Source organism: Pogona vitticeps, chromosome 3, assembly GCF_051106095.1.
Source record: "Pogona vitticeps strain Pit_001003342236 chromosome 3, PviZW2.1, whole genome shotgun sequence".
NCBI lineage: Eukaryota > Metazoa > Chordata > Lepidosauria > Squamata > Agamidae > Pogona > Pogona vitticeps.
The window spans coordinates 111990816-112015826 of NC_135785.1; the positions used below are offsets into that span (position 1 = coordinate 111990816).

Genomic DNA, 25011 nt, shown 5'->3' on the forward strand with positions numbered 1-25011 from the left:
CCACAAAAGGGTGCAGTATCAGAGACCCCCGGGAACTGGTGATGATGAGCATATGTCATCACAGAAGCCATTTTGATTGTATAATACAGTGACTGTTAAAGTGAATGACAGAGGCTGACTCCCAAAGCTATTGCCCTGGAACGGATGATTCTATTGTACCAACAGGATTTAGGGAGATGAGATACACTTGACAGAAGAAGTAGGAGGGACATAACTTATGGACATAACTGGTCAGCCTTATGAAGTCGTTGGAAGGATTTCTAAGATGAAATAATCAAGGTTATCTGAGAATAATTCTGTGCCGTTAAGTTAATTCTGATTTATGGTGACCCTTTCCTGTGTTGCCTAGGTGGAGAATATTAAGCAGTGATTTACCAGTCCCTTCTTATGGGGAAATCTTGGGACTGTGCAGGTTGCCCATGACTACACAGTCTGGCTCTTCTCTCAGGAAGCACAGTGGAGAATCAAACTCCCAACCTCTGGCTTCACAGCCAGATGCCTGACTCACTGAGCTGATATGGCCTATATAAATGCTACATAAGCCCTTTAACTAGGTGATTTGAAAATTATTTCCAAAATACTTTCTTCTTTTACACATATTTTAATAGTCATCAATAGAGCAGAATACATTTAAAATATGTATTATGGTTTAAATATGAGTTCACTTTGATTAACAGATATTGTCCTTGTTACACTGGAGATCCTTTACTGGAGTCTGAGCACCTGATGTTAATATCTGAGTTTGGAGATTGCCAGCAATGACTGAAGTGAGGATGTCAACATGTTGCTTTCAGGTGGTAAAGCTGAAGAAACAGCACTAATACAGGTCATGCAGTAAATAAATAAGTAGGCATAGTAATTGCAGAGGGTTATGAGGAGGTGTTATGGGAGAAGAAAGATGAGATGATATTCGCCTGCTCAAGAGAATCTCACTACGCAAGAGATTTTAATCAGACAGCTGTGTTTTGCTAACCCAGATTTTATGGAATAACCCAACCGGTCTCTGTTGGAGAACATTAATGTTACTCTGGCCTGACATTCTCTTAACGAGACTAATATAAAAAGACAATTAAAGCAAGGGCAGAGTGACACAATGAAAATCGTATTAATTCAAACCCGCAGAGATGACAAACCATGCTGTGTATGTGTCACAAATATCTGACCTTTGGAAAGAAAGCCAGTGTGTCGTACAACAAGGAGGTCTTACGGCCTCAGCCTCAGACTTGCTGTGTTACAAAATAGAAGCGTAGAACGTGGCATGCCAGCTGTTGTGTGACATGGCCTTACATGGGTATTGCAAGGGCATTAGCAGCACAGTAAACATAAAAATAGTGCAAATACTTAGGCTTGCCTTCTTCCAATCACATTTTTAAAAATAATGATTCCTTCCTCTACTGCGACATTTTGTCATATTGCATTAGCCGTCAGTTGCTGTGTTTGCCTTGTAGCGTAGTCCAGTGCACATTTCCTTGCAAGTAAATCACAGTGAGTTTAATGGAGCTTACTCTGAAGTAAATATGCAGTCAATGTCTGGTCTTCAGGATTTCATGTGTCTCTTCCAAGATGCCGGAAATCAATTTCTTCCTGAAATCTTTCATAAGCATGGATAAGGAGGTAGCAGTCAGAAAGCCAAGAGAACCTGCAGGTTCTCTTGGAGGACCTGCAACATTTATATGAAAGAGATCTGTCTTCTTGGCCATCCCTTCATGACTAATAATAATGGAAACAACTTTGAGAGAATTAAAGGGGGCAGTAAGGGCAAGAGCTAGTAGACAAACCCTTGGTTCTTTTTGTCAGTTTACACATATGATGAAACTTTAGAGTTTAAATGACAAGATAAGATTTATAGGTGTTGTCAGCATTGCTGGGCATTTTGCTAATATGTCTCGTATAGGTAATTCTTACACATTGAAATAGGTCTTTCTACTATCCCTTAATTGCAAATGGCACAAGAAAGGAAGGCAGGTCTATAACACTTGTCCTGATAAAGCAATCGTTTTGATGGGGCTAGGCTTCCCAATAGGAATTCTGCTTTTGTTTGAGACCATGTGTTGCTTTATTAGTTAACCCTCTGACCTGAATTCCATCCCTCCTCAAATACTTAGACATTAATGATCCCTTTACAAACTGCTGGCAGCACTTTGGACCACCCACAAGGCTCCAGCAATCTCTTGCACACTATGCATTCACCATTTAGGTGTCACTTCCACCACAATAACGAAAAATATCATGCTATAGAAAAATGAACAAGAGGCCTTGACTTCACTGTAAAATGTTTGTTAACATTTATCATAATCAGTCAACTGTGTAGTTTTGTAACTGCACTTTCACTGTATGAAAAACTTGTTTATGTCAGTAAAGCATATGAAGTGACATAAGCAACAGAGAAGTCCCTGCCCTAGAGGATTTATACACTGACAAATGGTAATGACTGTTGTTGTAATAAGAATGTTCTCTGTGGTGGTTGAGGTAGCAACAGCAATAGCAGAGTTTGTGTTGGGGCAGAGACTTTTTGTATGGTATTGTATTTGTGTCTATTTAAAAAATTAAATCTATCCCTTGTCTTCCTGTGTGTGTTTTTTTTAAAAAGGCAAACAAGGAAGTTTACAAAAAATATTTTAAGCTAGTGACAGGATTCAGAATTAGTTGTATTAATCTGCTCAGTTTGATCTACTGGCAAAGATTAGCCATGCATTAACTCTCTTGCCTCCATATGTTTTCTTCCAGTTCATACTTTTTTTACAGTCTGTTGTTTCCAGACTTTGAAAATCTTTACTTATTTTATGCATGTACTCCAGTAGGTTATTGGGGCATTCGTTCTTCTGAGGTTAACACAGATGCGAAAGCTAAAGAGTTGGAGGACAGTAAGAAGTGAAGGGGAGAGAGAACACCCACCCAAATTTGGCTGCTCCTTATGCAGTAGAAGAGAAGATACAAGGCATTTTGTCTGGATGTTACCAATTATTAGAACATTGTGTATGAACATAATGGAACAATGAATAGTGTTTTTTGGAGGAGACAAGGTGAGAAAGCTCAGGTGCTTACTTTTAGATTTTCACGGAGGGCTGTTTTTCCCTTGATGCATGCTGCTTACAAATCTAGGGATGTTATGTGCAGTAGCTTCTGTATAAGCTGCAGACATGACTTAAGTTTTGGAACAAAGCTTTCTGAAGACTTAGTTTGAAGGTAGGGAGAGTGGAAGAAGCAAAGAGAAGTCTTTCAGAGAAATCCCTTCAGGCCTCTACTTTGGGTAGTGTTTCTTACCAGGGTCACAGGAAAGTGACGACTGAATGGATTGCCTTGATGGGGACAGGCTAGAGGGGGGGAAAGCTGTCTCCAGCCTGTGGAGCAGGTTTCAGAGAAGGCCTTATGCAAGGTGACATGGAAATTATGTTTGCATTTTTATTTCTGAGTGTGGCTGGTTGTCATGAAACTCACCCTGACAGTTTCTTACCACCAGGCAGCAGATTCTCCCTGTTACCTCCTCGGTGTAGGACAGATGCTAGCCAGTTAGCTCTGCGTCTCTCCTCCTCCTGAGCTATCTCAAGCGACAGATGCCAGGACTAGCTCGGTTTCCTCTTGAACGTTTCTGTCGTAGCCCTGCCTTGAGCCCAAATTCTGACCTTTACTTGGATGAAATAAAGTACTTATGAACAAGCAGAGCCTTGATCCAGAGCAAGCTTAGAGCAAATGTCAAGCCAGACTTCTGCCTCTTTCTTCCACCTGCATTAGGGAACCTAGATTAGACCTTAGAGTAGAGCGTTGGACTGCCTTAGGCTTTACAGGTCTGAAGAGACATCCCTTATTAACAAAGAGTTATTAAATTTTTATTCATTTTTACAACACAATATAAATGCTTCCTATGAATATGTGTTGTGCTCATTGTCATTTAAAATGTTAATTAAGTCAAAGTTACATTTAATTTAATCCTAAATGTGCCTTTGGGAGGAAGGTTTTAGAAACAGCTGCAGGATCGAGAAAGTACAAGTGTGCAGAGGACTTCCTTGCAGTTTCAGGATTGATTCCTCTCACACACCCCCACCCTATCTCGAATATTGTTTTGATTCCAGCTAGACTGTCGTGGTATGATTGGGCTCACATGAGTGCTGGACCAATAACTACAGGATTGTGAACTGCCCTTGTATCCACAATAATGGAGGGAAATATATAAACGCTTTTAAAAAATAATACTAACTATGTGGAAACTCAAATTTGCAAGGAGACTTAACATACTTGTCTGAAATTGGTAACTAGCTGGAAACAGGATGCAGCCAAATTAGAACAGTGATCATGCACTGCACTGGCTTTTTACAGGGAAACCTCTCAGGATGTATTCAGACATACACCATTATCTTCCTGCTGTGCCATTCCTGTCTTTGCTGTTCTAGTGCCATACTTCATTTTTATAGCACTAGATTTCTTGATGGGGCAGCCAGTATAAGGGGACTGCATGACCACCAGTGTTTTTAAAACAGTGTTTGCTTTAGTCAGAGCTCAAAAAGCTCCATTCACCAAGAATCAATCTTGGGAAGCTTTAAAATAAAAAGCTGTTTTCTTTGCCTTGTCTGCATGTTTTACTTCATAAGGGAGAAAGTAGAAAGGTTCCCCCCTCAATATATTTTCATTCTGAAATAAGTCTTCTTAAGACTATGGCTGAGAAATCCAGACTTTAAATATTACCTGATTTTCAACAACTTTTAATTTCTAATTTCAACATGCACCTTAAAAGAGAAGTACAAGGAATAGAAGAAAGGAGGTGAAACAGTTGCATAAAGTCTTAGAAATCGTCCAACATTTCTGGGCTTAATCGTATAATTTTCCTTGCCTGCTCTTGCATAAAAGACACTGTTTTCATAGTTTCCACCATCTCCACTATATATATATAGAACTGTTACATTAAAAAGTCAAGCACAAATCAAGTGGTTCACCTTGAAAAGGATGGCTCAAGCGGTTTGTACAGCTCAGTAGTACACTGTATTGGTATGCATTCCATACGTCCTCACCTATTTCATAGCTTGGCAAGAGTTGGAAGGTGCATAGAATAAGAGTTGGCATGTACTGTTTGGATGTGAGGCATGTTGCTCTACCACGTAGTGAGAAGAGGAAGAAACTAGCTTGGGACTGCCGTTTTTGGCAGCAGCTTTCAATTTTCATCTACTTATGCTGAAACATCCATAACGTTTTGCAAATTTGTTGCGATTTTAGTTGCTGTTACAACTTAATTGCAGTCTGGCAAGTTAGCGATTAGTTTGTTTATGTTAGTGTGAGCTTTTGGATACAGCAATCTGCTTCATCAGATATGTGACAATTTAACAAAGTTCATTCCAAAGTCCCATTTCATTTTAAAAATAGGTGTGAAGAGGGTTTTTTTTTCATCTGACTGGATAACGTCCTATATTTCCAAAAGGACTATACAATATTTGTGCTCCAAATGTTTGAATCACAGAACTTAAAAACCAAGACAGCCCTCGGTTGGGTAGAGTGCAGTGGCCACCTTAGGCAGCAGATGATAGGAGTCAATAGGGAGCAGTGACAAAGCATTAGAAGTCAAAGGTAAAGATGTGCACACCAGGTAACATGCTTGTTGCACCCTAAGCTTGTCTGCTGTACTCAGGCTCAGGGAAGTTTGAGTGCAGCTAATGTTATGACTTCAGTTACCAGTCCAGTTGGATTCTGTACATGTAATTGTAGGAATATAATCTTGATGTTCACCTCAGATGACAACATGCTTTGGGTCAGCCTTGCACGTAATCAACACTGTTCATTCAGTAATGCAAGCTGTGATGACATTCAGTAGTTTTGATAGTTTTAGAAAGAATAAGTGAATACATAAAAGTTCTAACTATACTGAAATAAAACTAGCCATATATTCAGAGGCAGTATTCCATTGAATACAAGATGCTGGCAGTGTACATTGAAGAAGGGCTGTTGCTTATGAAATTCCTGAAGACAACTGTTAAGTTACTGTGTTAGACATAGAACATTGCACTAGATGGTCACTTGTTCCTGTCAAGTTCATGCTGTGTTAGACATCTGAGGAAATATGTAAGCTCCTAGAGGAGCTTGAACATTGGCTTGTTTGGACTATAATTACCAGAGACCAAGGAGCACACCAATGGACACCCTTAGGTTCTATTGCTGACCTGGCTTAGCTTCCCGTCACACAATGTGAGCTAGCTTCCTAGCTTAAATTCCCAGCACACAGTATGAACTATGCTGGTTCCCAGGAGGGAGTGCCATACTGCTAAGGACATTGAGTCACTGCCCCACATCGCTGCATACCTTGCAGGACACAAATGGGCCCCCTTTTTTTGGAACATTGTTATTGATAGTATTAGCAAAGCCTTTCCAGTAATGATCTAAATCTCTTCACTGGGCATCAGGGTAAAGGCTTAATTTCTACCTCTGTACTTTCCTCTTTGCTTGAGCTCTGAATTTCAGCTGATTCTTGTTTGAATTGCCATTTGTCTCTCTTCTGTTGTTCAAAGAACTCTGCTTTAGAGACGGATTAGTAAAAAGCATTGCAAGTTCTGCACAGTTAGCTTGAGGAAATGTCTGAGAGCCTTTCAGACTTTCAGTCAGCCCCAAGGTCTTACATGTCCCTCCAAGGAATGCTGATAACCTTAGCATCATGGCCGGAGAAAATTCAAAGGTCTGTAGATTCCTGTCTGACTTCTGTATACAGAGGATTTCCTTTTTGCTGTCATCTGCCTTCCGTTTCTCCAATAGACCAGTTCATTGTGGTCATCATCATTCCATAATGGGCTTTCATTATCTTTTCATAATCTATTCCTTCTAAGGGTCAAATTACATGGCATGTGGCAGATCTGTGGTTTTCTGCCAACATTTATTTGCAGAGGCAGGCCTATAGGAAGGGATGCTTTATTCTTTCTCCACAGTCTGTTTCAAACGGTGGCCATAAAATGGCGCATAAGAAAATAATCTCCCCCACTCTACTAATGCACTCAGATTCCCTCTCACAACCCGCATACATATATGCCATCAGGCCATAGTTCAGTTAACAGCTATAAGAGAGAATTCATGGAAATGCTTGCTTTTCTCATCTCTGTATGATGAAGTCTGTGCCAATACTTAATATTGTATCTCTTAAAAGTAAATTTGATCCAGTTATATTGTGACTTAAAGCAGTGAACCACAATGCACAGTTTATCTTACACATATCAAAACGTGATAGGTAAATATAGTCTCTGGCTCTCACGTCCCTGTATTCTGCTGTTGTTGTTTCTTCGTTGTTTCTCTTAACAAAAGCTTTTTCTTCTGCTCCTTTCTTTCCCTTTACAGATATTATTTTTTAAAATTGGAATCTGCAGCATGTCAGTTGATCTGGTTGAACTGGTCTGTTAAGCTGGGTGGACCCCACTCTCTGGTCTGAGGTTATACAGTTAGCAATACTGATTATTTCAAATACCAGGACAGTAGGCAGGAAGAAGGCAGTGGAAGAGCAGGCAAAGATTTGATGAGGATCAAATGATGATTCCCAGTGTGGTGTAGTGGATAAAGTGATGGACTAGGACACTGGAGAACAGGGTTCAAATTCTCACTTAGCCATGGAAACTGACTGGGGAAGTGGAACTGGTAAACCAACTTTTAAATATCTCACCTACCTTGAAAGCACTGTTAGGGTCACTATAAATTGGTTCCAACTTGATGGCACAGAACACACATACTCTCCAGCTGCCCTCAGGACATCTGCATTGATAGGACAGATGTGTGCATCTTTTATGTGGCTGGCAGTAATTGGTTGTCATACTCTTGCCATTGACTTGCAGTATATACAGAGAAACATTCCCCATTGGATGGCCGTGGGGTTATTTTGAATGCACTGCTGTGTGTGATGCTTACAAGATTTACAAAATATCCACCTATAAACTCATCAAAGAAAAACCATATATACATTTACGTTTTTCAGGGTAAATCAGAATTCATTAAGAAGCCTTCCAAATTAACAGCACCTTCATAGCTTCTACAGATGGAGTATCTATTACATTCTGTACATTGTCATAATAATCATACTTCATTCTTTAATTCATGTTATGGATCAAGTTTTGGTAACTGTTCTGACATAAAACTTCTTAAGGGGAAAAACTCATTTCCATAACTTCTAAAGCACATCATCACATTTCACAGATATATGTGAAATGACATTCTCCTTCCTTCATGTCACAATCAGAAGTAGTCTGCCACTAGCCTATAGAGCCATTTGAGTGTTATCGGTGTAATATTTTTGTTAGCGATTGAATCAGTGGAAATGTATAGCAGCCATTTGTTACTTTGCAGAGACGTCTTGATCCTATTTTGTTTTTATATGAAAAAATGACCTGGGCTGCATACATCCATCCTTTAGAGTACGTTTTCTGTTAGAGATCAAATCGCTGTTGTAAGTATCACTGCCATTAGTTATCGCTGCTAGATTTCTTAGCTTACAGTTTATTTTCCACTCATGGAATTGCCAGTCTGGGCTCCCACATAACAATCAATTGTACCCAAAATACTGTATGCTTTGTAGATGCTTTAGTATATATTCTTTATGGAAGCTGTCTCTCCTTTCTCCCTTTTCTCTCTCTCTCTTTGCAAATGTAATCAGATTCAGCTAGCACATAACCATTGCTCCATTTTATTGTGTTACTTTGCCTTTTCTCTCTTGGTGTCATTTACCAAAAATGATAGGCCACACTTGTCTTGCTCTTCCATATTGCTGAAATATGCTTCTGCTCTGCCTTTCTCTGTTGCCACTTCTCACTATTATTTTGCAGATTTAGTCTGTGATATTTATAACAGAGGTTATTTGTTGCATTAGTATATTCACTAAGTGATAAATCAGTGAGTATCTTTAGAAGGATATAGAACCACACAACACTGAAATCTGTACAGTTAGTGTATTGTAGCATTGGGTTGGATCCTGTCTAGGTAGCCGAAACTGATGAAGACTTGGGAACCAGCTTCAATATGTGGTAGTCTTGATCTGTGTCCATGTGGGCTTAAGCCAGAAAATACAGTGCAGGGAGTAGCACAATGGAGGTTGTCTCTGCCTCATTCTGAGGGATCCTCTCTCCCATACACCACAGCCTGCCTCATTCTCACATTTTGAACATTTATTGATAAGGAAGGGAGAAAATGGTGAGTTGGTGTTGCTGACAAACACTTCCTCGAGCTCAGCATAGGGCTCAGCAATCACAGACATTTGTCAGCAACATCAAATCACCCTCTCTGCTAGGACCCCCAGGTGCATTATGGGGAAATTAAAATGATGGCAGCAGTACTACTTGCTAGAGAGGTACTTTTCCGCTCCTCCTCCTCTTCCTGGCACTCACCTCAGCAAGGTAAGAGTAGGGAAAGAAAATGTGAGGCAACTAGAGATGGTTTTTTTGGGGGGGGGGCATTTCTGCCAGCTGCAGTTTCCTTGGCACTTCTGCAAATGGGCTTCCTCACCTCCACTTTTGGTGGGTCTCTTGGCTGGCTGACTGAGAATGGGAGATCTTTCCCAGCTTTCAGGTTTCCAAATATGAAAGCTGCTATATGCCTTGCCAAATGTGGTGTTGATCCAGGCTGCTCTACTGGCAGTACCAGCTCACTCTGTCGAGAGTGTAACACGTCTGCCCAACATGGAGAGTTTATAACATCTTTGTAACGTTCACATTTCATTCTGATGCTTCAATGCCATGAATTGCATTTCACTTCAGTCTAGTAGTGTCAGTAATCACAAACTGTTGGTAAACACCATTATTTTCTTGTTCGTTCAGGTTTTCAGTTTGTGGCTTATAAAATTTCTATAAGCCACAAATTGATTCTTGGTTTTGTGAAAGACATAATGCAGTATTATTAAATGCTACAGTGTTTGTTTGAAAGCTTTTATTGCAATTCCTCTGATTAAAAATGTCCCAGAAATATGGCTAGTTATTTAAGGGTACATCTAATCATCATTTAGTCGTTTAGTCATGTCTGACTCTTCGTGACCCCATGGACCAGAGCACAACAGGCCCTCCTATCTTCCACTGCCTCCCGGAGTTGTGTCAAATTCATGTTGGTTGCTTCGATGACACTGTCCCTCCATCTCATCCTCTGTCATCCTCTTCTCCTCTTGCCTTCACACTTTCCTAACATCAAGGTCTTTTCCAAGGAGTCTTCTCTTCTTATCAGATGGCCAAAGTATTGGAGCCTCAGCTTCAGGATCTGTCCTTCCAGTGAGCACTCAGGGTTGATTTCCTTTAGAATGGATAGGTTTTGTTCTCCTTGCAGTCCTGCAGACCCTCAAGAGCCTCCTCCAACACCACAATTCAAAAGCATCAATTCTTCAGCGGTCGGCTTTCTTTATGGTCCAGCTCTCACATCCATACATCACTACAGGAAAAACCATAGCTTTGACTATGCGTGATTTTGTTGGCAAGGTGATGGGGCCAGTGGCCATGATCTTAGTTTTTTTGATGTTGAGCTTCAGACCATTTTTGCACTGTCCTCTCTCACCCTCATTACGAGGTTCTTTAAGTCCTCCTCACTTTCTGCCATCAGAGTGGTATCATCTGCATATCGGAGGTTGTTGATATTTCTTCCTGAAATCTTAATTCCAGTTTAGGATTCCTCCAGTCCAGCCTTTTGCATGATGTATTCTGCATATAAGTTAAATAAGCCAGGGGACAATATACAGCCTTGTCGTACTCCTTTCCCAATATTGAACCAGTCAGTTGTTCCATGTCCAGTTCTAACTGTTGCTTCCTGTCCCACATTTAGGTTTCTCAGGAGACAGATAAGGTGGTCAGGCGCTCCCATTTCTTTAAGGACTTGCCATAGTTTCCTGTGGTCCACACAGCTTTTGCATAGTCAATGAAACAGAAGTAGATGTTTTTCTGGAACTCTCTGGCTTTCTCCATAATCCAGCGGATGTCAGCAATTTGGTCTCTAGTTCCTCTGCCCCTTTGAAATCCAGCTTGTACTTCTGGGAGTTCTCGGTCCACATACTGCTGAAGCCTACCTTGTAAGATTTTGAGCATAGCCTTGCTAGCTTGTGAAATGAGTGCAATTGTACGGTAGTTGGAGCATTCTTTGGCACTGCCCTTCTTTGGGATTGGGATGTAGACTGATCCTTTCCATTCCTCTGGCCACTGTTGAGTTTTCCAAACTTGCTGGCATATTGAATGTAGCACCTTAACAACGTCATCTTTTAAGATTTTAAATACAATGGTGCCTCGCAAGGCGATTTTAATTCATTCCATGGAAATTTGCTGTCTTGTGAAAACATCGTCTTCTGAAACCCAGTTCCCCATTGGAATGCATTGAAATCCATTTAATGTGTTCCAATTGGGAAAAAAATCACTGTCTTGCGAAAATTGTCCATAGAAAACATTGTCTTGCAAAACACAGTTCCCCATACCATATTGGGGAAAAGCAATCCCCTCACTTGCACTGCCTTTGGAAATTCAATGGGTCTTAGATAGCCTTCTCCCTGTGCACTAGAGGATTGTGGGAGGAACACTTAGCCCCTGATGGGGGTCCCACAGGGCACCCCAAAACACTGAGGAGCTCTCTTGGCCTCTGGCAGGACAGGGGCTGTGCAGCCATGTACTGAGTGGGACGTGCAGCCAGAGGGTCACCATAACTTGGGGCGTTAGGGGAAAGAAGGGGGTAGGAGATGCAAGGGCCTTTCCAACTCATACCTTGTAGGGGAAATACCATGTTGTAAAAATGGTTTTCCCTGGGAGAGGCTCATCCATTGCACTTTGGGTTTGCTGTTGACCCCTGTGATTTCCCCAAATGTGGGGAACTCAACTACATAATTTGTGTCAATGGGGGCATTATGTTTGTGATTTCTCTGATGTTTTTTTTTTTTTAACGATCTCTTTACCCTTTGGTTCCTGGCTGTTTTCACCATCCTCTACCATTTAAATTTGCAGCCATAACCATATTGGTGATGCTTTGCAAGATGGTTCCCCCCCATTGAAGCACATTAATTACACAAGACCTACTTTTTTATCCCAAAAAAGTGGGGGAGAAATTGTATGCTGCTGTTTTTCCTAGAAAGCCAGCAGCATACACTTTCTCCCCTACTTTTATGGGATAAAAAAGTAGGTCTTATGTAATTAATGTGTTCCAATTGGGGGGGGGGAACCATCTTGCGAAACAGGGTAAAAAAAAAACACCTGTCTTGCGAGGTAAGGACCCAAACATCGTCCAGTGAAAATTGCCCTTAGGAACAATTGTTTTGTGAAGCACAACATCACTCAAAAAAGTCATCATCTAGCGAATTCCTCGTTTTGTGAGGCAAACGTCTAGCGAGGCACCACTGTAGTTCTATTGGAATGCCATCACCTCCCCTGGCCTTGTTGTTAGCCATGCTTTCTAAGGCCCACTTGACTTCACTCTCCAGAATGTCTGGCTCTAGGTCAGCAACTACATTGTCTGGGTTGTCTGGGATATCCAACTCTTTCTGGTATAATTACTCTGTGAATTCTTGCCACCTCTTCTTGATGTCTTCTGCTTCTATGAGGTCCCTCCCACTTTTGTCCTTTATCATGTCCATCTTTGCACCTCATAAGGAGGCCCAATGTGGTCTGGTGGACAGACTAGGACTCAGACGACCTGGGTTCACATCCCCACTTAGCCATCAAAACTGACTGGGAGAGTGGAAATGGTAAAGTTGCTGTTTAAATATCTCAATTACCTCAGAGTCAGTGAAAGTTGGTCCTGACTTGACAGCACATAACAACAACATCTCATAAGGCAGCTGGGGTAGCTCAGTGTCATCTGGCTGCAGAAGTAGAGACTGGGAGTTCAAGTCTCCATTGTGCATCCCAAAAGAGTGTGCCTGTCCGGCCCTGGACAAGCTGCACAATCCCTGGATCCCGCCAGAAAAATGGAATGGTAATCACATCTGAATATTCTGTTTCCCAAACATCCTGAAAAGGCTTCCTGTGAGTCAGAACTGGCTTGAGAGTGCACAGTGACTGCTGGATAGCTCAGTGATTTAGGCATCTTTGCTGCGGAGCGAGAAGTTGGGCCTTTGATTTCCCCACTGACTGTGCCTCCTTGACAGGAGGTGGACTTGATGATCCATAGGACCCCTTCCAGTTCTGCAGTTCTAAGATTATTGTTATTATTATTATATCTTATAAAATGTGGTGAGGGGGGGAGAGAGAGGATTTTACAGTTTCAGTGTCAGCATGAGACTTATTCCTACCGCCAGCAGATGGTGCTGCTACCTCAGAAATAAGATCTGATGTGACTTGCATGTCAGTGAAAAGATTTTCAAAAATATTAGATAGATTTTAATCATCACATATATAATATATACATATTTTGGAGTGTATGTGTAAGTAAAAGTGTAGTGGATATAGATACAGTTATATCTATTCTGTTGGGCTGTCTCAAGCGTTGAGCCAAAGCAGATTGTTTTTTCACTGTAGCTTTCTTTAGTGCCACCTTTTCCCTGATTTTCTCAAAGTGGGGAGATAAGTGTATCCATCAGTTCAGAATGGGGGCAAGAAACGTTGCTCTCATTCTCAATTGCCCTTACAATGTAATCGCATAGTTAGACCAATTACCTGTTACATGATCACTGATTGGGTGGGATTATTTGGGTAGGCAAAAGGTTAAGAGAGGAGTGGAGCTAAAGCAGCCAGAAAACAGATGCAAACAGCAGCAGGGAAAAAAAATACATTGAAACAGCTTTGTAGAATCATTTTGGGGGTACTGTGTGTGGTTTTTTTTTGTTTTGTGTTTGGTCACCTAGTAGACAATGGACAGAATATACAAACCTAGCTCATAGTACAGAGCTCAGCATATTGCTCTGATGTAAAACAAATCTGTATACTTTCAGGAATAGCACATATAGATTTGTGCATATATATGTAGAAATGGGAGAAACCATGGGCATGCCAACATTTAATGTAGTATAATTATCACTTCTCTTCAAGTAATTTTGAGTGTGGTAGGTATATGAAAGGGAGGCTATTGATCTGTAAGAGAAGATTAGTAGATTCTCAGAAGATTTGGTGACTGGATAGGCAAAAACATAGCAGTTAAATTGATGTAAAATGGATATAATATTTTTTGATAGATGTGCCTTTATAAATAAATCATATTACCCTTGGCTAAAGTGAGAAAATTAGTAGCAAAGTGTGGTGGATGCTGAATTAGGTAAGAGGAGATGAATTCTTCATATTTTCTGCTTTGAGTCAAACTAGAATTGTAGTCGCGCACATTTCCTCCCATTAACCTATCTTCCCTCTTACAGGGGGATTTCCTCAGAGATACATGCCACAGCAGGCTTGTAAAATAAGCCCCTGTTTACCTTCCAGTGCTCAAACACAAAACAAACTAAATGCAAGATGTTTAGGTGAGGAAAATCAACTGATGCCACAATAACTTCCAAAAATTGCCACTGCCTGTAAAATCATCCCAATGGTAGCAGTTTTCAGAAATTACAGACTTCTTGCCTGTCTTGGAACCCACAAGGGCTTTTCCTGAACAAAACGGATCCTAAGGCAGCCAAAAACCTTGATGGGCACAGAAACCTTTAATGCCTGAAAAATAGTGTTGGCTGATGACATCATCAGCCTTGCGGGACATAAATTCTTGCTGCTAGATTGCAAGCATAATGTCCCTTGGGTTTTTCTGAATAACAAATACTTTAAATTACTACACTGAATCAATAATAGATAGTTCAGCAGAGTAGAAGGATTATTGCTTAGCAGAAGTGGTGCGCCTATGGTTCTCAAAATGTTGCTGTGCTAACAGATCCCATCACCTCTTACCATTGACCATACCAAAGGGCGTTTAAGTTCAAGAAGATGTGGAAAACTGCAGATTCTTCAGTCCTGACATAAAGATTTGGTCTTAAACTGATGTCCTCTTGAGACGCATAGGAGAATCATGCTGCCTTATAAATCAAAAGCACACTAGCCACACCTTAATCATGATTGTATGTCAGTTTTGTTGTTTAGGTTATATTTGGTTGTCTTTCTGTGTGTTTATCTGTCTGTTGGTTTTTTAAAAAGGAGAAAAGGAGAAAAAGAAAAAATGTGAAGGAGAGAATAAGGAAGGAGAGAAAACAAAAAAGACGTATATGATTGTTCTTTAAACAGAGATTAAAAGTGGTTCCAGTATCTGAAAGCTTCTCAGTGAAAATATACAGATAAAGTCTTCGGAGCCTGTAAACTCAGGGTCTCTTAGTATCATCTTACCCCAAATTCCTTCTGAATGAACCTCAACAAAAAGCCATCACCACTGTTTGCTGTAGGATTGCATTCGGAGTTTTGGAGTCTCTCTCAGAAGGAAAGAAACTTTGAACTGGAGTTGAGATTTACAGCTAAACGTTACAAAGAAGTATCGATGTGTGTATTGCCAGACCCTTTCCTTCTATACTAAATAACTTTAGTTTCCTGTCAAATGCATTGTACACAATAAACAGAAGGCTTCTAAATCCAGGTGAACACAACAATCACCTAGGGCCCTGTTTTTATTTTTTGCAACATGGTGCTTGTATATATCCTGCTTTATGCTGTCCCACACATACATAGTGTTGCTGGATGAGGGTAAATAGTTAACTATACCAAAGGCATGCATTCAGGTGGAGTTTTGATGACTGTTTTTAGAAATAGGATTCATCTGTACTCTGCTTCTGGACCATAACTTTAACAGAGATGGGTTATTGTCCTGTCTATTTGGACACAAAGAGGCAGCCTCCATTAGCATCTATGAGACAATGACAGTGAGGAGATCACTAGTACAGTTTGTCAGAACTACATAATCACAGGCCATTCCTATTAATGTTTCTGACACTGCCACTCTTTCCCTCTGTGTCTCCCGTAGCTGGTGTCAAAACCTTCTCTCAGGCAACAAGATAAAGGGCAGCAGATGTCTTTCTTAGCTGTACATTCAAAAACGCTGTCTCTGTGTGCCAACCCAAACCAGTAGGTGCAAATAATATTAATACTACAATTTAGTTTGAGACTATAGGGTTTTACAGTTATTGTGAGAAGAAGCCTAAGAGAAAGCTATATTATTATTTATTTTAAACTGAGTTTAAAAAAAAACAAGAGAGGATGGGGAGCATAGTTTTCTGCTTTGAGAGGTGGCGCCCTGTCTCCCCCCACATGCCAGTATATCCAAACATTTTACTGCTCTTGTTAAAATACTTTTGGCTTCATGAGAAATACTTCAGATACTTTATCTGATATAGATTATCTCAATTTGGTTTGAATGTTTTAAATAATCTAATTATAACTTGAGGTGTCCACAACTACTTACTAATCTGACTAGCCCTCTTGAAATTCTTTTCCTTTTTGCTTTTTTTAAAAGTACCTTATTTGTTTGATCTAAATAGGAAGAAGTCATAATTTTGGATTCTACATGAATTAAAATTTGGCATTAAAATAACCCTGCCCTTTTAACTTGTTCTCACTCTGAATAGTAGAGCTAGAGAGTTGGTGCGATTGTCAGTAATCCACATGGTGTAAAACACAAGCAGGCTGTTTTCAGGGACTTATGGGCATTCTAACCCACCAGCATGTATTTGTGTATTGAATTTATTTTCCATCCAATAGCCAAAGTTTTCTGGGCAGTTCACATAACAGAGCTTAAATTTTAAAATGCATGAATATTAAAGAAGAGAACAGAAAACCTCCCCCAAAGTTAAACAATAACAGAATAAAAAGGAAAACAAAATCAAACTTCAGAGAACAAGCATGAATACATGCTAAAGGAGTGCAAACATGGGAGAATCCTTGGGTCTTTCAAATTCAGTAGAGCATAGGCACCAAGTAAGTTCTTAATGACCACTTACTTCCTAGTGTTTGGAAGGGCCCCTTCTGAGGAAGGCCTCAGAAAATGCATTTTCCTTTTTTTGCTGTATCTTGTTTTTTGTCTTTACTTCTGTCACATGACTCAGATAATTTCCAAAATTCATGAAGGATATCCTTCATTCTAACATTTTATTAAAGAAGAAATACCTCTAGAATAATTTTTACACATAAAGCTTAATTAATTATCAGTTATTTTAATTGAGTGTTATTGTAGTTGTTACATACATACCTTTCTTGAGGAAATATATTTTAGAATTGCCACTGACTTTCTACAGCTCTGGTCATGAGTCTCTTGGGCACTGAAGATCAACTAAAGCAACATTTTAGGGGGAAGTAAGATGAATTTGACCCAACTCCAGGAGGCAGTGGAAGACAGGAGGGCCTGGCGTGCTTTGGTCCATGGGACACAAAGAGTCAGACACAACTTAACAACTAAACAACAACAAGGCAGTTTTCTTAGGTGGAGGCTCTGGAAAACATTGAAGAATACAAACACCACATCTATGATGGCAGGGCCATGCAAAACAACTACATTCCACCCTAGTACAGCTGCAGGAATTTCACTCTTAGCTCTGTCAATTGGCTCCATGTTCCAACCAACCATTTAGCCCTCTGTGCTTTCAGACATAGTGCCTGAACAGGGCTTTCTTGATCCACTCCCAGCTAAATGTAACTGCTGATAGGCCTAGCTGATGTGCCTGAACACAGTTCAAACAGTGCCTTTACAGAATAGTTAATTGGTTCTGTAGCTTACATATTCTTTCTTTCTTCAAATATAACAAAAGGTTACTAGCTGTCTAAAAGTCACCAGAACTACATGTGATGGAATGATGTGATTCTTGTGCTCTCTTTTTGAGTTACATTTTGATTTGTTACAAGCTTATCCAGGTAATGTTGTCATTTTTCATTTCCTCTTTTAGAGTTAGAGCTTGATCTGAACATTTCCTAAGAACTGGTGTGTTCAAATCTGAACCTCACAACTTAAATCCATCTTCAAAATAGCGTTCCACTCCATTTTAATAGAACAGGGTTGGGTGTCTTTGTTTCCAAGGAATTTGATCATTCATTTTTGTACTACAGCGGCATGGACATGTATGGATTGTCAGACTGACAAAGAAAAATGTCCATTGATACATTTGAAACCTTTCATTGGACAGTTTGCCAATAGCACTTTAGGGGCTTGAATAAACAGACAGTGATTCATAAACTGGGAAGTCAGCACAGTTGAGTGGTTTGGGGGAAAAAAACATAAGATGAAAGAACCAGAGGACACAAATCCTCAAAATAGGCATGGTTCAATATAGCCATAAACATGCCTGAATGGAAATCATATTTTATTCCAACTTTCTACAGATTAGCACCTAATGCTTAATGTGAGCATGTCAGGCAGAAAGGAAAATGATGGTTGCATTCTGAAGCATTCAGTAATATCACTTTACCTATACTGTAGGTGCATAATACTTAGTTTAGCTATTTGGCAAAAACATGGCATTTGTCCAGGGTGGTAACATGTAAGTAGTTGATATTGTGCCATATACATTTCTGGCAGCTGTTTGCTTCTTTCAGGTCAGCCAGTTTTCTAGGGGCAGGCAGAGAATTAAGGTTTCCAGCTGCAATAGAATCATTCATGGCATGAATATGATGGGACACTGACCATCTCCACCACTACCTTATTAAAGTTATGATGATGATGATGATGATTGCAATTAATATTAATATTACTTTAGACAGCATCTCAGATATCTATGTGAGCAGAAAGGCCTTCTCTTTTCTCATGGCAGAAAGAGGGCAATGTATTTGTTCCCCTGGTGGCAGCTCTTGGTTATCTGTTGCAGTGCTACTCTGGATCACTCTTAATTTTGTGGTGAACTATTTCATGAGGTATAGGGTGGGGACTTCTATAAAGTCATTTGGAATATTGATCAGAGCTAGGTTTAGGATTTAAGTAAAGCTGGTGTGCCATTGGTGGATTTCCTGGCTGCAGCTCACCTGGCAGCATTGCCAAGTGGCTGCAAGTCAGTCATGTAACATTTCCCACAGTACCCTAAAATATGTACAGCCATACATTCCAGGATGCCCAGAGCAGACACAACTGGGCCTCACAGTTGGAGTCCTGGCAGCTGCCCAAGGGTGGAACACCAGATTCCAGGTCTGACCCTGACCAATACTTACAGCATTATGGATGGTATTTTGTCAATAATAATAATAATAATAATAATAACAACAACAACAACAACAACAACAACAACAACAACAACAACAACAACAACAACAACAACAACACAACATGAGTAAAAATGGCGGGCCCTTCCCCTGAAAATGGTAAGAGTCCACATTGGAGCAATGAGAAGGGCACCAGAGGAAGCAAGCAAGAGAGGAAGACCAATCAGTCATAGTAACCTGGGGAGGAGAGAACGGGTGGGTTGGGGAAGAAGAAGAGTTGAACATATGTGATTCTGCAGTGTTGAGAGGAGCTGGAAGACACCACCTGGTATTTAAAACATCTTTCCCCTGCCAAGAGCATGCTGGAGCGATCCAGAAATACAGTGGCAGGTCTAGAAGCCTTGGGCTGACTGCAGCTTTCTGTAGTGATTTACCAGGGGCTTGCTGGATTATTATTATTATTTTTTTGTTATGTCTGCTGGAAGCTGTTAACATGTTTATCATAAACAATGTTAGTAGGCGGTGGTAGGCCAGAACGAATAGCCAGAGATGTAGGATCTTCAGTATACTTTCAGTATACCCCCCCACTGCCCATTCAAAGAAATTGGAAGCACTTACCATGGAGTTCAAGCAACTGTTGCTTCCAATGGGAAAAAGCTGCAGTTAGTTACTACAGTCTGTCCAAACAAGCCATTTTAAACCATGTGTTATAATTGTGGCTTTTCCCAAGATTTGTTCTGATTTGGTTATAACAACATGCTGGGACTAATTAAAAAGGGACACTTCCAGTATCCTCACTAGAACAACACCAAGAAGAGAGGGGAGTATACAGGTACACGCGCATTCAAAACAGCACTACCTTAATTTAGATTTATGTCTGACTGTAGACAGTATTATTTTTTTCCTAGGTGCACAAGCAAAACAAAGCACTCTTTGAATGGGAGGCTTACAAAGGGCTACTGGTTATAAGGGGATAAAAGACAACTGCTGCTCAAATGTAAGGTGTTTGCTCTTGGTGGTTTGTCCCCCTATTTAACAATGTGATGTCAAAATTCTGCCCACTTACTTCCATTTTCCTGTACACGTGTACAGTACCTATTTTCAGAAATAGATATGCTGGCTTTTAAGTTCAGAATTAGTTGTTGCATGTCTTGTGCCTCTTAGTGCCTGCATTGGGCTTAATTGCACAGTACACTGGCGTCCCTCTGAGTGGCAGAATTCAGATGTGGATTTTTGTTGCACAACTGCTGTGTAATTACATATAATCATGTGCATCCACTTACATTTTTTTAAAAAACCTGATTTTATGATTATTATTTTTTTACACATCTGTTTAGGACGCTTGCTACCTGCAGCAAATACTCACAGTTTTTCTCATTGAGAAAAAAAAGGCAGAGATTTTTATCATACCTAAACAAGACTGCACCTTTTTTTCATTCAGATTTACTGTTTTACAGAATCACAGCCTTTCCCAACCTGATGTTGGGACACTCTAGATGTTTTGGACCTTAGGGATCCTCTCCCATTGGCCATGTTCACTGGGGGTGATGGGAGTTGTATTCCATATATCTGGAGGTCATTAGGCTCCAGAAGCTTGCATTATAATCATTATTGTGGCGTTCTAATCAATGATGTTAGTGCATGTTCTGCTTGCGAAAGAAATATTAATGAAAGCTGCAAAAAAAAAAAACCCAAACGGAATGATTTTTAAGGAAATGTTTTGATTGAACTCTTATTGAGTGTATGATAAACTCTAGCCTAAATTGACTAAGTGTATTTTTTGTAACTACCTTTGATAAGAAATGCATTACAAACTCATCAGTTCAACTTCCTGTTAACAAAGAGACAGCGGCCGTCTGGATTATTCTAGATCCGCAGTGAAACTGCCATACTACGTATCCTCAAAGTAAGGCTGTGTGAGTTTGACAAGGGGCAGATGAATCCAGGAGTTATTGTGCAGGGGTTTAAGTCTATGCGGCAGCTGACGGTTGAAATAATCATCTATACATCGCTCAGAGCTAGCTGGGGAAAGGTTGAAGCTGTATATTTTCAACATATCTAGTCTAATGGTTAATCTGTTGTCTTGTACAGAGGGTGCTGGGTAGAATCACAGCAATAGCTGACAGTTTGGAGGAATTGTTGTGGGTGTTTTCAGTTGCCTGATTCACAAGAGTCATGAGTAGATAAGTCTAAACAGACATCAGCATTGAAAATGGGATATAACACACACTTTCCTGGTATATGGATCGAAGCTTACTCTGATCACCATAAATCGGATCACCTATTGATTTTTTTGCATTTGACTATGCACAGCTCATCATCACTCAAATTTCAGAAGTTAGAATTGTTTAGTTTTGTTGGTGCTTAACTGACCATGAAAGCATGGTAGTGAATTGTGGAAAATGTGCCTATACTATCCTGCAGTCATGGTTCAGGACAATTAAAGAAATCTGAAGATAAGAAGAATATAAGTTTCGCACCTTTTTACTGATTGATATACTGCTATCCTCAGTCATTATGGCTAATAGATGCAGAATAATTCTAAGTATAGGTTCAATAGCTAGGAAGGCTTCCTTCCTTCCTTCCTTCCTTCCTTCCTTCCTTCCTTCCTTCCTTCCTTCCTTCAAATCATTTTGTTTTAAATGCATTCTTGGCAGTGCCTCCAGGCAAATCATATAGGAACTAGTTTCAGCCATTTGTTTCAAAATGCTGCACTGGTATTATGCCTTCTTATATTTAGATTAAAGCTACATAAAGCCCCTTTTTTCCAGTTACGGCAAGTGCACATTCAAAGGGAATATGGCAGAAACTGCCATTGACATAGAAATACCCAATTATCCAAATTGGTTGCTTCAAAAAAAAAAAATGCTTCGGGACCTGAGTATAATTAAAATGATCTTGAATACAGCAAATAAATATCAAGGAGGTACATGAATGAAAGTCTGGCATTATCTTTACATAACCCATACATGAAGCTTGGCATTTTGTCCTAGGGTAGACCTGTTAAGAGTGCTGTACTGGAAGCCTGTGGCTACCATATACATAACATTCATACTTACTGTATGTAGGACTGACACTACACATGTTCTGTAGTCGCTGGTTACTGATAAAACAACCCTCTCCTTAGTAATGTCAGCTGATGGGAAATGTGATATATGATCTCATCATGCTACGAGTTTCCTTGCCAAGTGGCAGCCAGTGAAACAAAGGAGGCAGAGGAGAATCTCAAAGGGTGATGATGACACATCATGCATTTCGTGTCACTTGGCATTACTGGGAGAGAAGAGGAGACAGAACGGGACTGCCGTGTTCCGCAGCAGCCACTTCTCTGCCATGATATTTAGTTCTGGCTATTGTCAGAAATGTGTAGACTTGCGCAGTCTGCCTGAGTTGAGGTTTTTAAGATCCATTTCCCCCTCTCCAGGGAAGGAAAGGAGATCTAACCTTGAAAGCCATAGAAAGTATCCAGAAAACTAGTCAAGTTGTAACAGAGCAGCAGTGTGCCTGTGAATAGGTCCCAATAAAGGGCAGCGAGGGGGGGACACTCCACACTGTTGATCCTAGTGACAGTTATGCAGAGGTATACTTGCCTTGACATGGAGGTATATCACAGTGGAAACGTTATCTCTTCTTTAATTCATACCTCATTGATTTGCCCAATTAGGAATTAACCTTTGGTTTCTATCTCCAGCAAAGAAAACTTAGCTTAATTTTGTGAAGGGTGGGTACCAAACGTCTCTACTGCTCCACTTCTTAACTATTAAAGCAGTACGACAATGGAACCAATTCCCTTGGGAGGTGGTGAGTGCTCCAACGCTGGAAGCATTTAAGAGAAAATTGGACAATGGTGTGATAGAGCTGCTTTGATTTGGATTCCTGCATTGAGCAGGGGGTTGGACTCGATGGCCTTATAGGCCCCTTCCAACTCAAGTACAGTATTCTATGATTCTGTGATAGTAAGGATAATGTTCACTGCAGTTTAGCATGTGTAGTGGCAGCAGTTCACTTGGCACCACTTCATGCAACATTTCTATTGAATTCTTATCACGATTCTTAGTGTACTACCATGGTAGTTCTTAGGAGTGTCCACGAAGAAACAAGCTGCTGTCCTTTCTTCATCCCCCCCCCCCCCGTTATTTGTTTTATTATTTTATATTTATGTATTTATTGCTACTTTCCCATGCCAGTGCTTCTTGCTGACATTTATGATGTTGCTATTTGCAAGATAGTTAGTTATGTGCTATCAAGTTGGAACAAACTTACAGCAACCTTAATTGAGCTTTTCAGATAAGAGAGATAGTCTTGGGTGACTTTCAGATGAAGCATGTTTACCTATAGAAGAATGGTTCCCAAATTTGGATTCCTGGATGTTCTTGGACTAAAACTTCCAAGAAGCCTTCATCACTAACTCTGTTGGCCAAGATTTCTGGGAGTTGTAGTGCAAGAACATCTAGGAAGGCTAGGAAGCACTGCTATAGCCAAGCTCTGAACACATGTTCTCTCCTGCTTTCGGTACAGTGTTGTGTTCTTTAGCTACCAGTGGCAAGCTTTCTGAGGATCACACTAGATAGAGGTTACGTTTGTCAGAGGTGATCATCAGGGGAAGTCCAAGAAGCCAGATTAGATTGGTATACAATGGACATAGAAACAAGAAGTTTGGTGGTGCAACTAATACAATAGTGAAGTCACAAGCCAAGCTATGCCATAAATCACAGATCTACTGTCAGTTCAAACAAATTTGTCCCTTTCTGGAATAAATGGCATGTCGATTGCAATTTAGGAGACTCATGTGGTGCAGTGGTTAAACTGCAGTACTGCAGCCAAGACTCTGCTCAGGTAGCTCGTTCAAGGTTGGTAAACTGAGTACCTAGCTCACGGGGGGGGGGGGGACAATGTGTACCATGCATAATTAAAATGTAAACTGCCCAGTGTGTCCTTTAGGCACTATGGGGGAGTAAATATGCATCACACTTTGCTTTTAGTCTGGTCCATAATTCACCTATTTCAGAGTACCTGAATTTAACATCATTTAGCTTGATCGGGTATGAAACAGACTAAAATGGTTTTGATGTGTTATTAAAAGGTTATTGTGGATTACAAACCGTGAAAGTGTTGCAGATGGGGCTACATAGGTGAAAATACTGAACTAAAAATCAATTTCTACAGATGTGGACATATGTGTGAAGTGTATTTACTTTTGCTGGCCGTAGAAACTAGACTGTGATCAGATGGCAGCAAAAGTGCACATGTGATCATACAGGATAGGGTCATTTTGCTGGGATCAATCTCCCTTAAAGCAACCCTTTCATCCATTAGAGAATTGCTCCAGCCCAGCTCCAAGTAGTAGTGTTTTAACACACAAAGCATTAATTGACACTTTTTCCTTATCATTTAGAAGTAAAGAATGAAGCTAAACCAAGTTACCCAAACCTCTCAGTTCAGTTCAAGAGCTCAAGTATCCATGCAGTGGTTGGCATGAAGTCCACTGACGGAATCCAGGAACCAGTCCCGCTTGTTAATAACCGTAAAGGAAGTCTCCTTGTACCCAACAATCCCTCACTGCTGCAGGTTAACTTCTTGGGCTCTGTTGAGCAAAGAACAGCCTCCTGCTGTAGATTTCAGAGGGCACTCGGCCTACCTACTGAATGCCACCGTTTCCAAAAAAGAAAGCTGGGGCTGAATCAAGTGCTCCGTAGGTACCCCCATAGCTGGATGCATCAGACACCAGAAAATTTTTTTTGTGCATGGGTTGTGCAATCTGGGCATTTTCCATGTGAAAATGACATTACTAATGCTCTGCTAAGTCCTTGCAGATGTGGGTTTTGCCAGATGTAGCGATTAATACCTTAATCGAGATAGCTAGTCAACTAATGGTTTCTGGTTGGTTTTGTGTTTCATGTTTGGCTGACTTTGAAATCTTTTTTTTTTTTAACCAAAAGGCTTGGCAAAAATACAACTTTGTATTAATGTCCAATTAATCTTAGTTGTTACAACTTATTTTCAAATAAGTAAAAATTTTGTTTTTTTGTTAAAG

General features: G+C 40.3%; 1 protein-coding gene and 1 non-coding gene across 33 annotated transcripts in view; both read left to right on the forward strand.

Moving 5' to 3' along the window:
• KCNMA1 (potassium calcium-activated channel subfamily M alpha 1) overlaps positions 1-25011 on the forward strand; it is a 668230-nt gene that overhangs the window by 530553 nt on the left and 112666 nt on the right. The gene's annotated exons all lie outside the window — the stretch shown is intronic.
• Positions 11662-11828, forward strand: LOC140706131 (U1 spliceosomal RNA). The gene has a single exon (XR_012085854.2). It is a non-coding gene; the product is annotated as a U1 spliceosomal RNA (small nuclear RNA).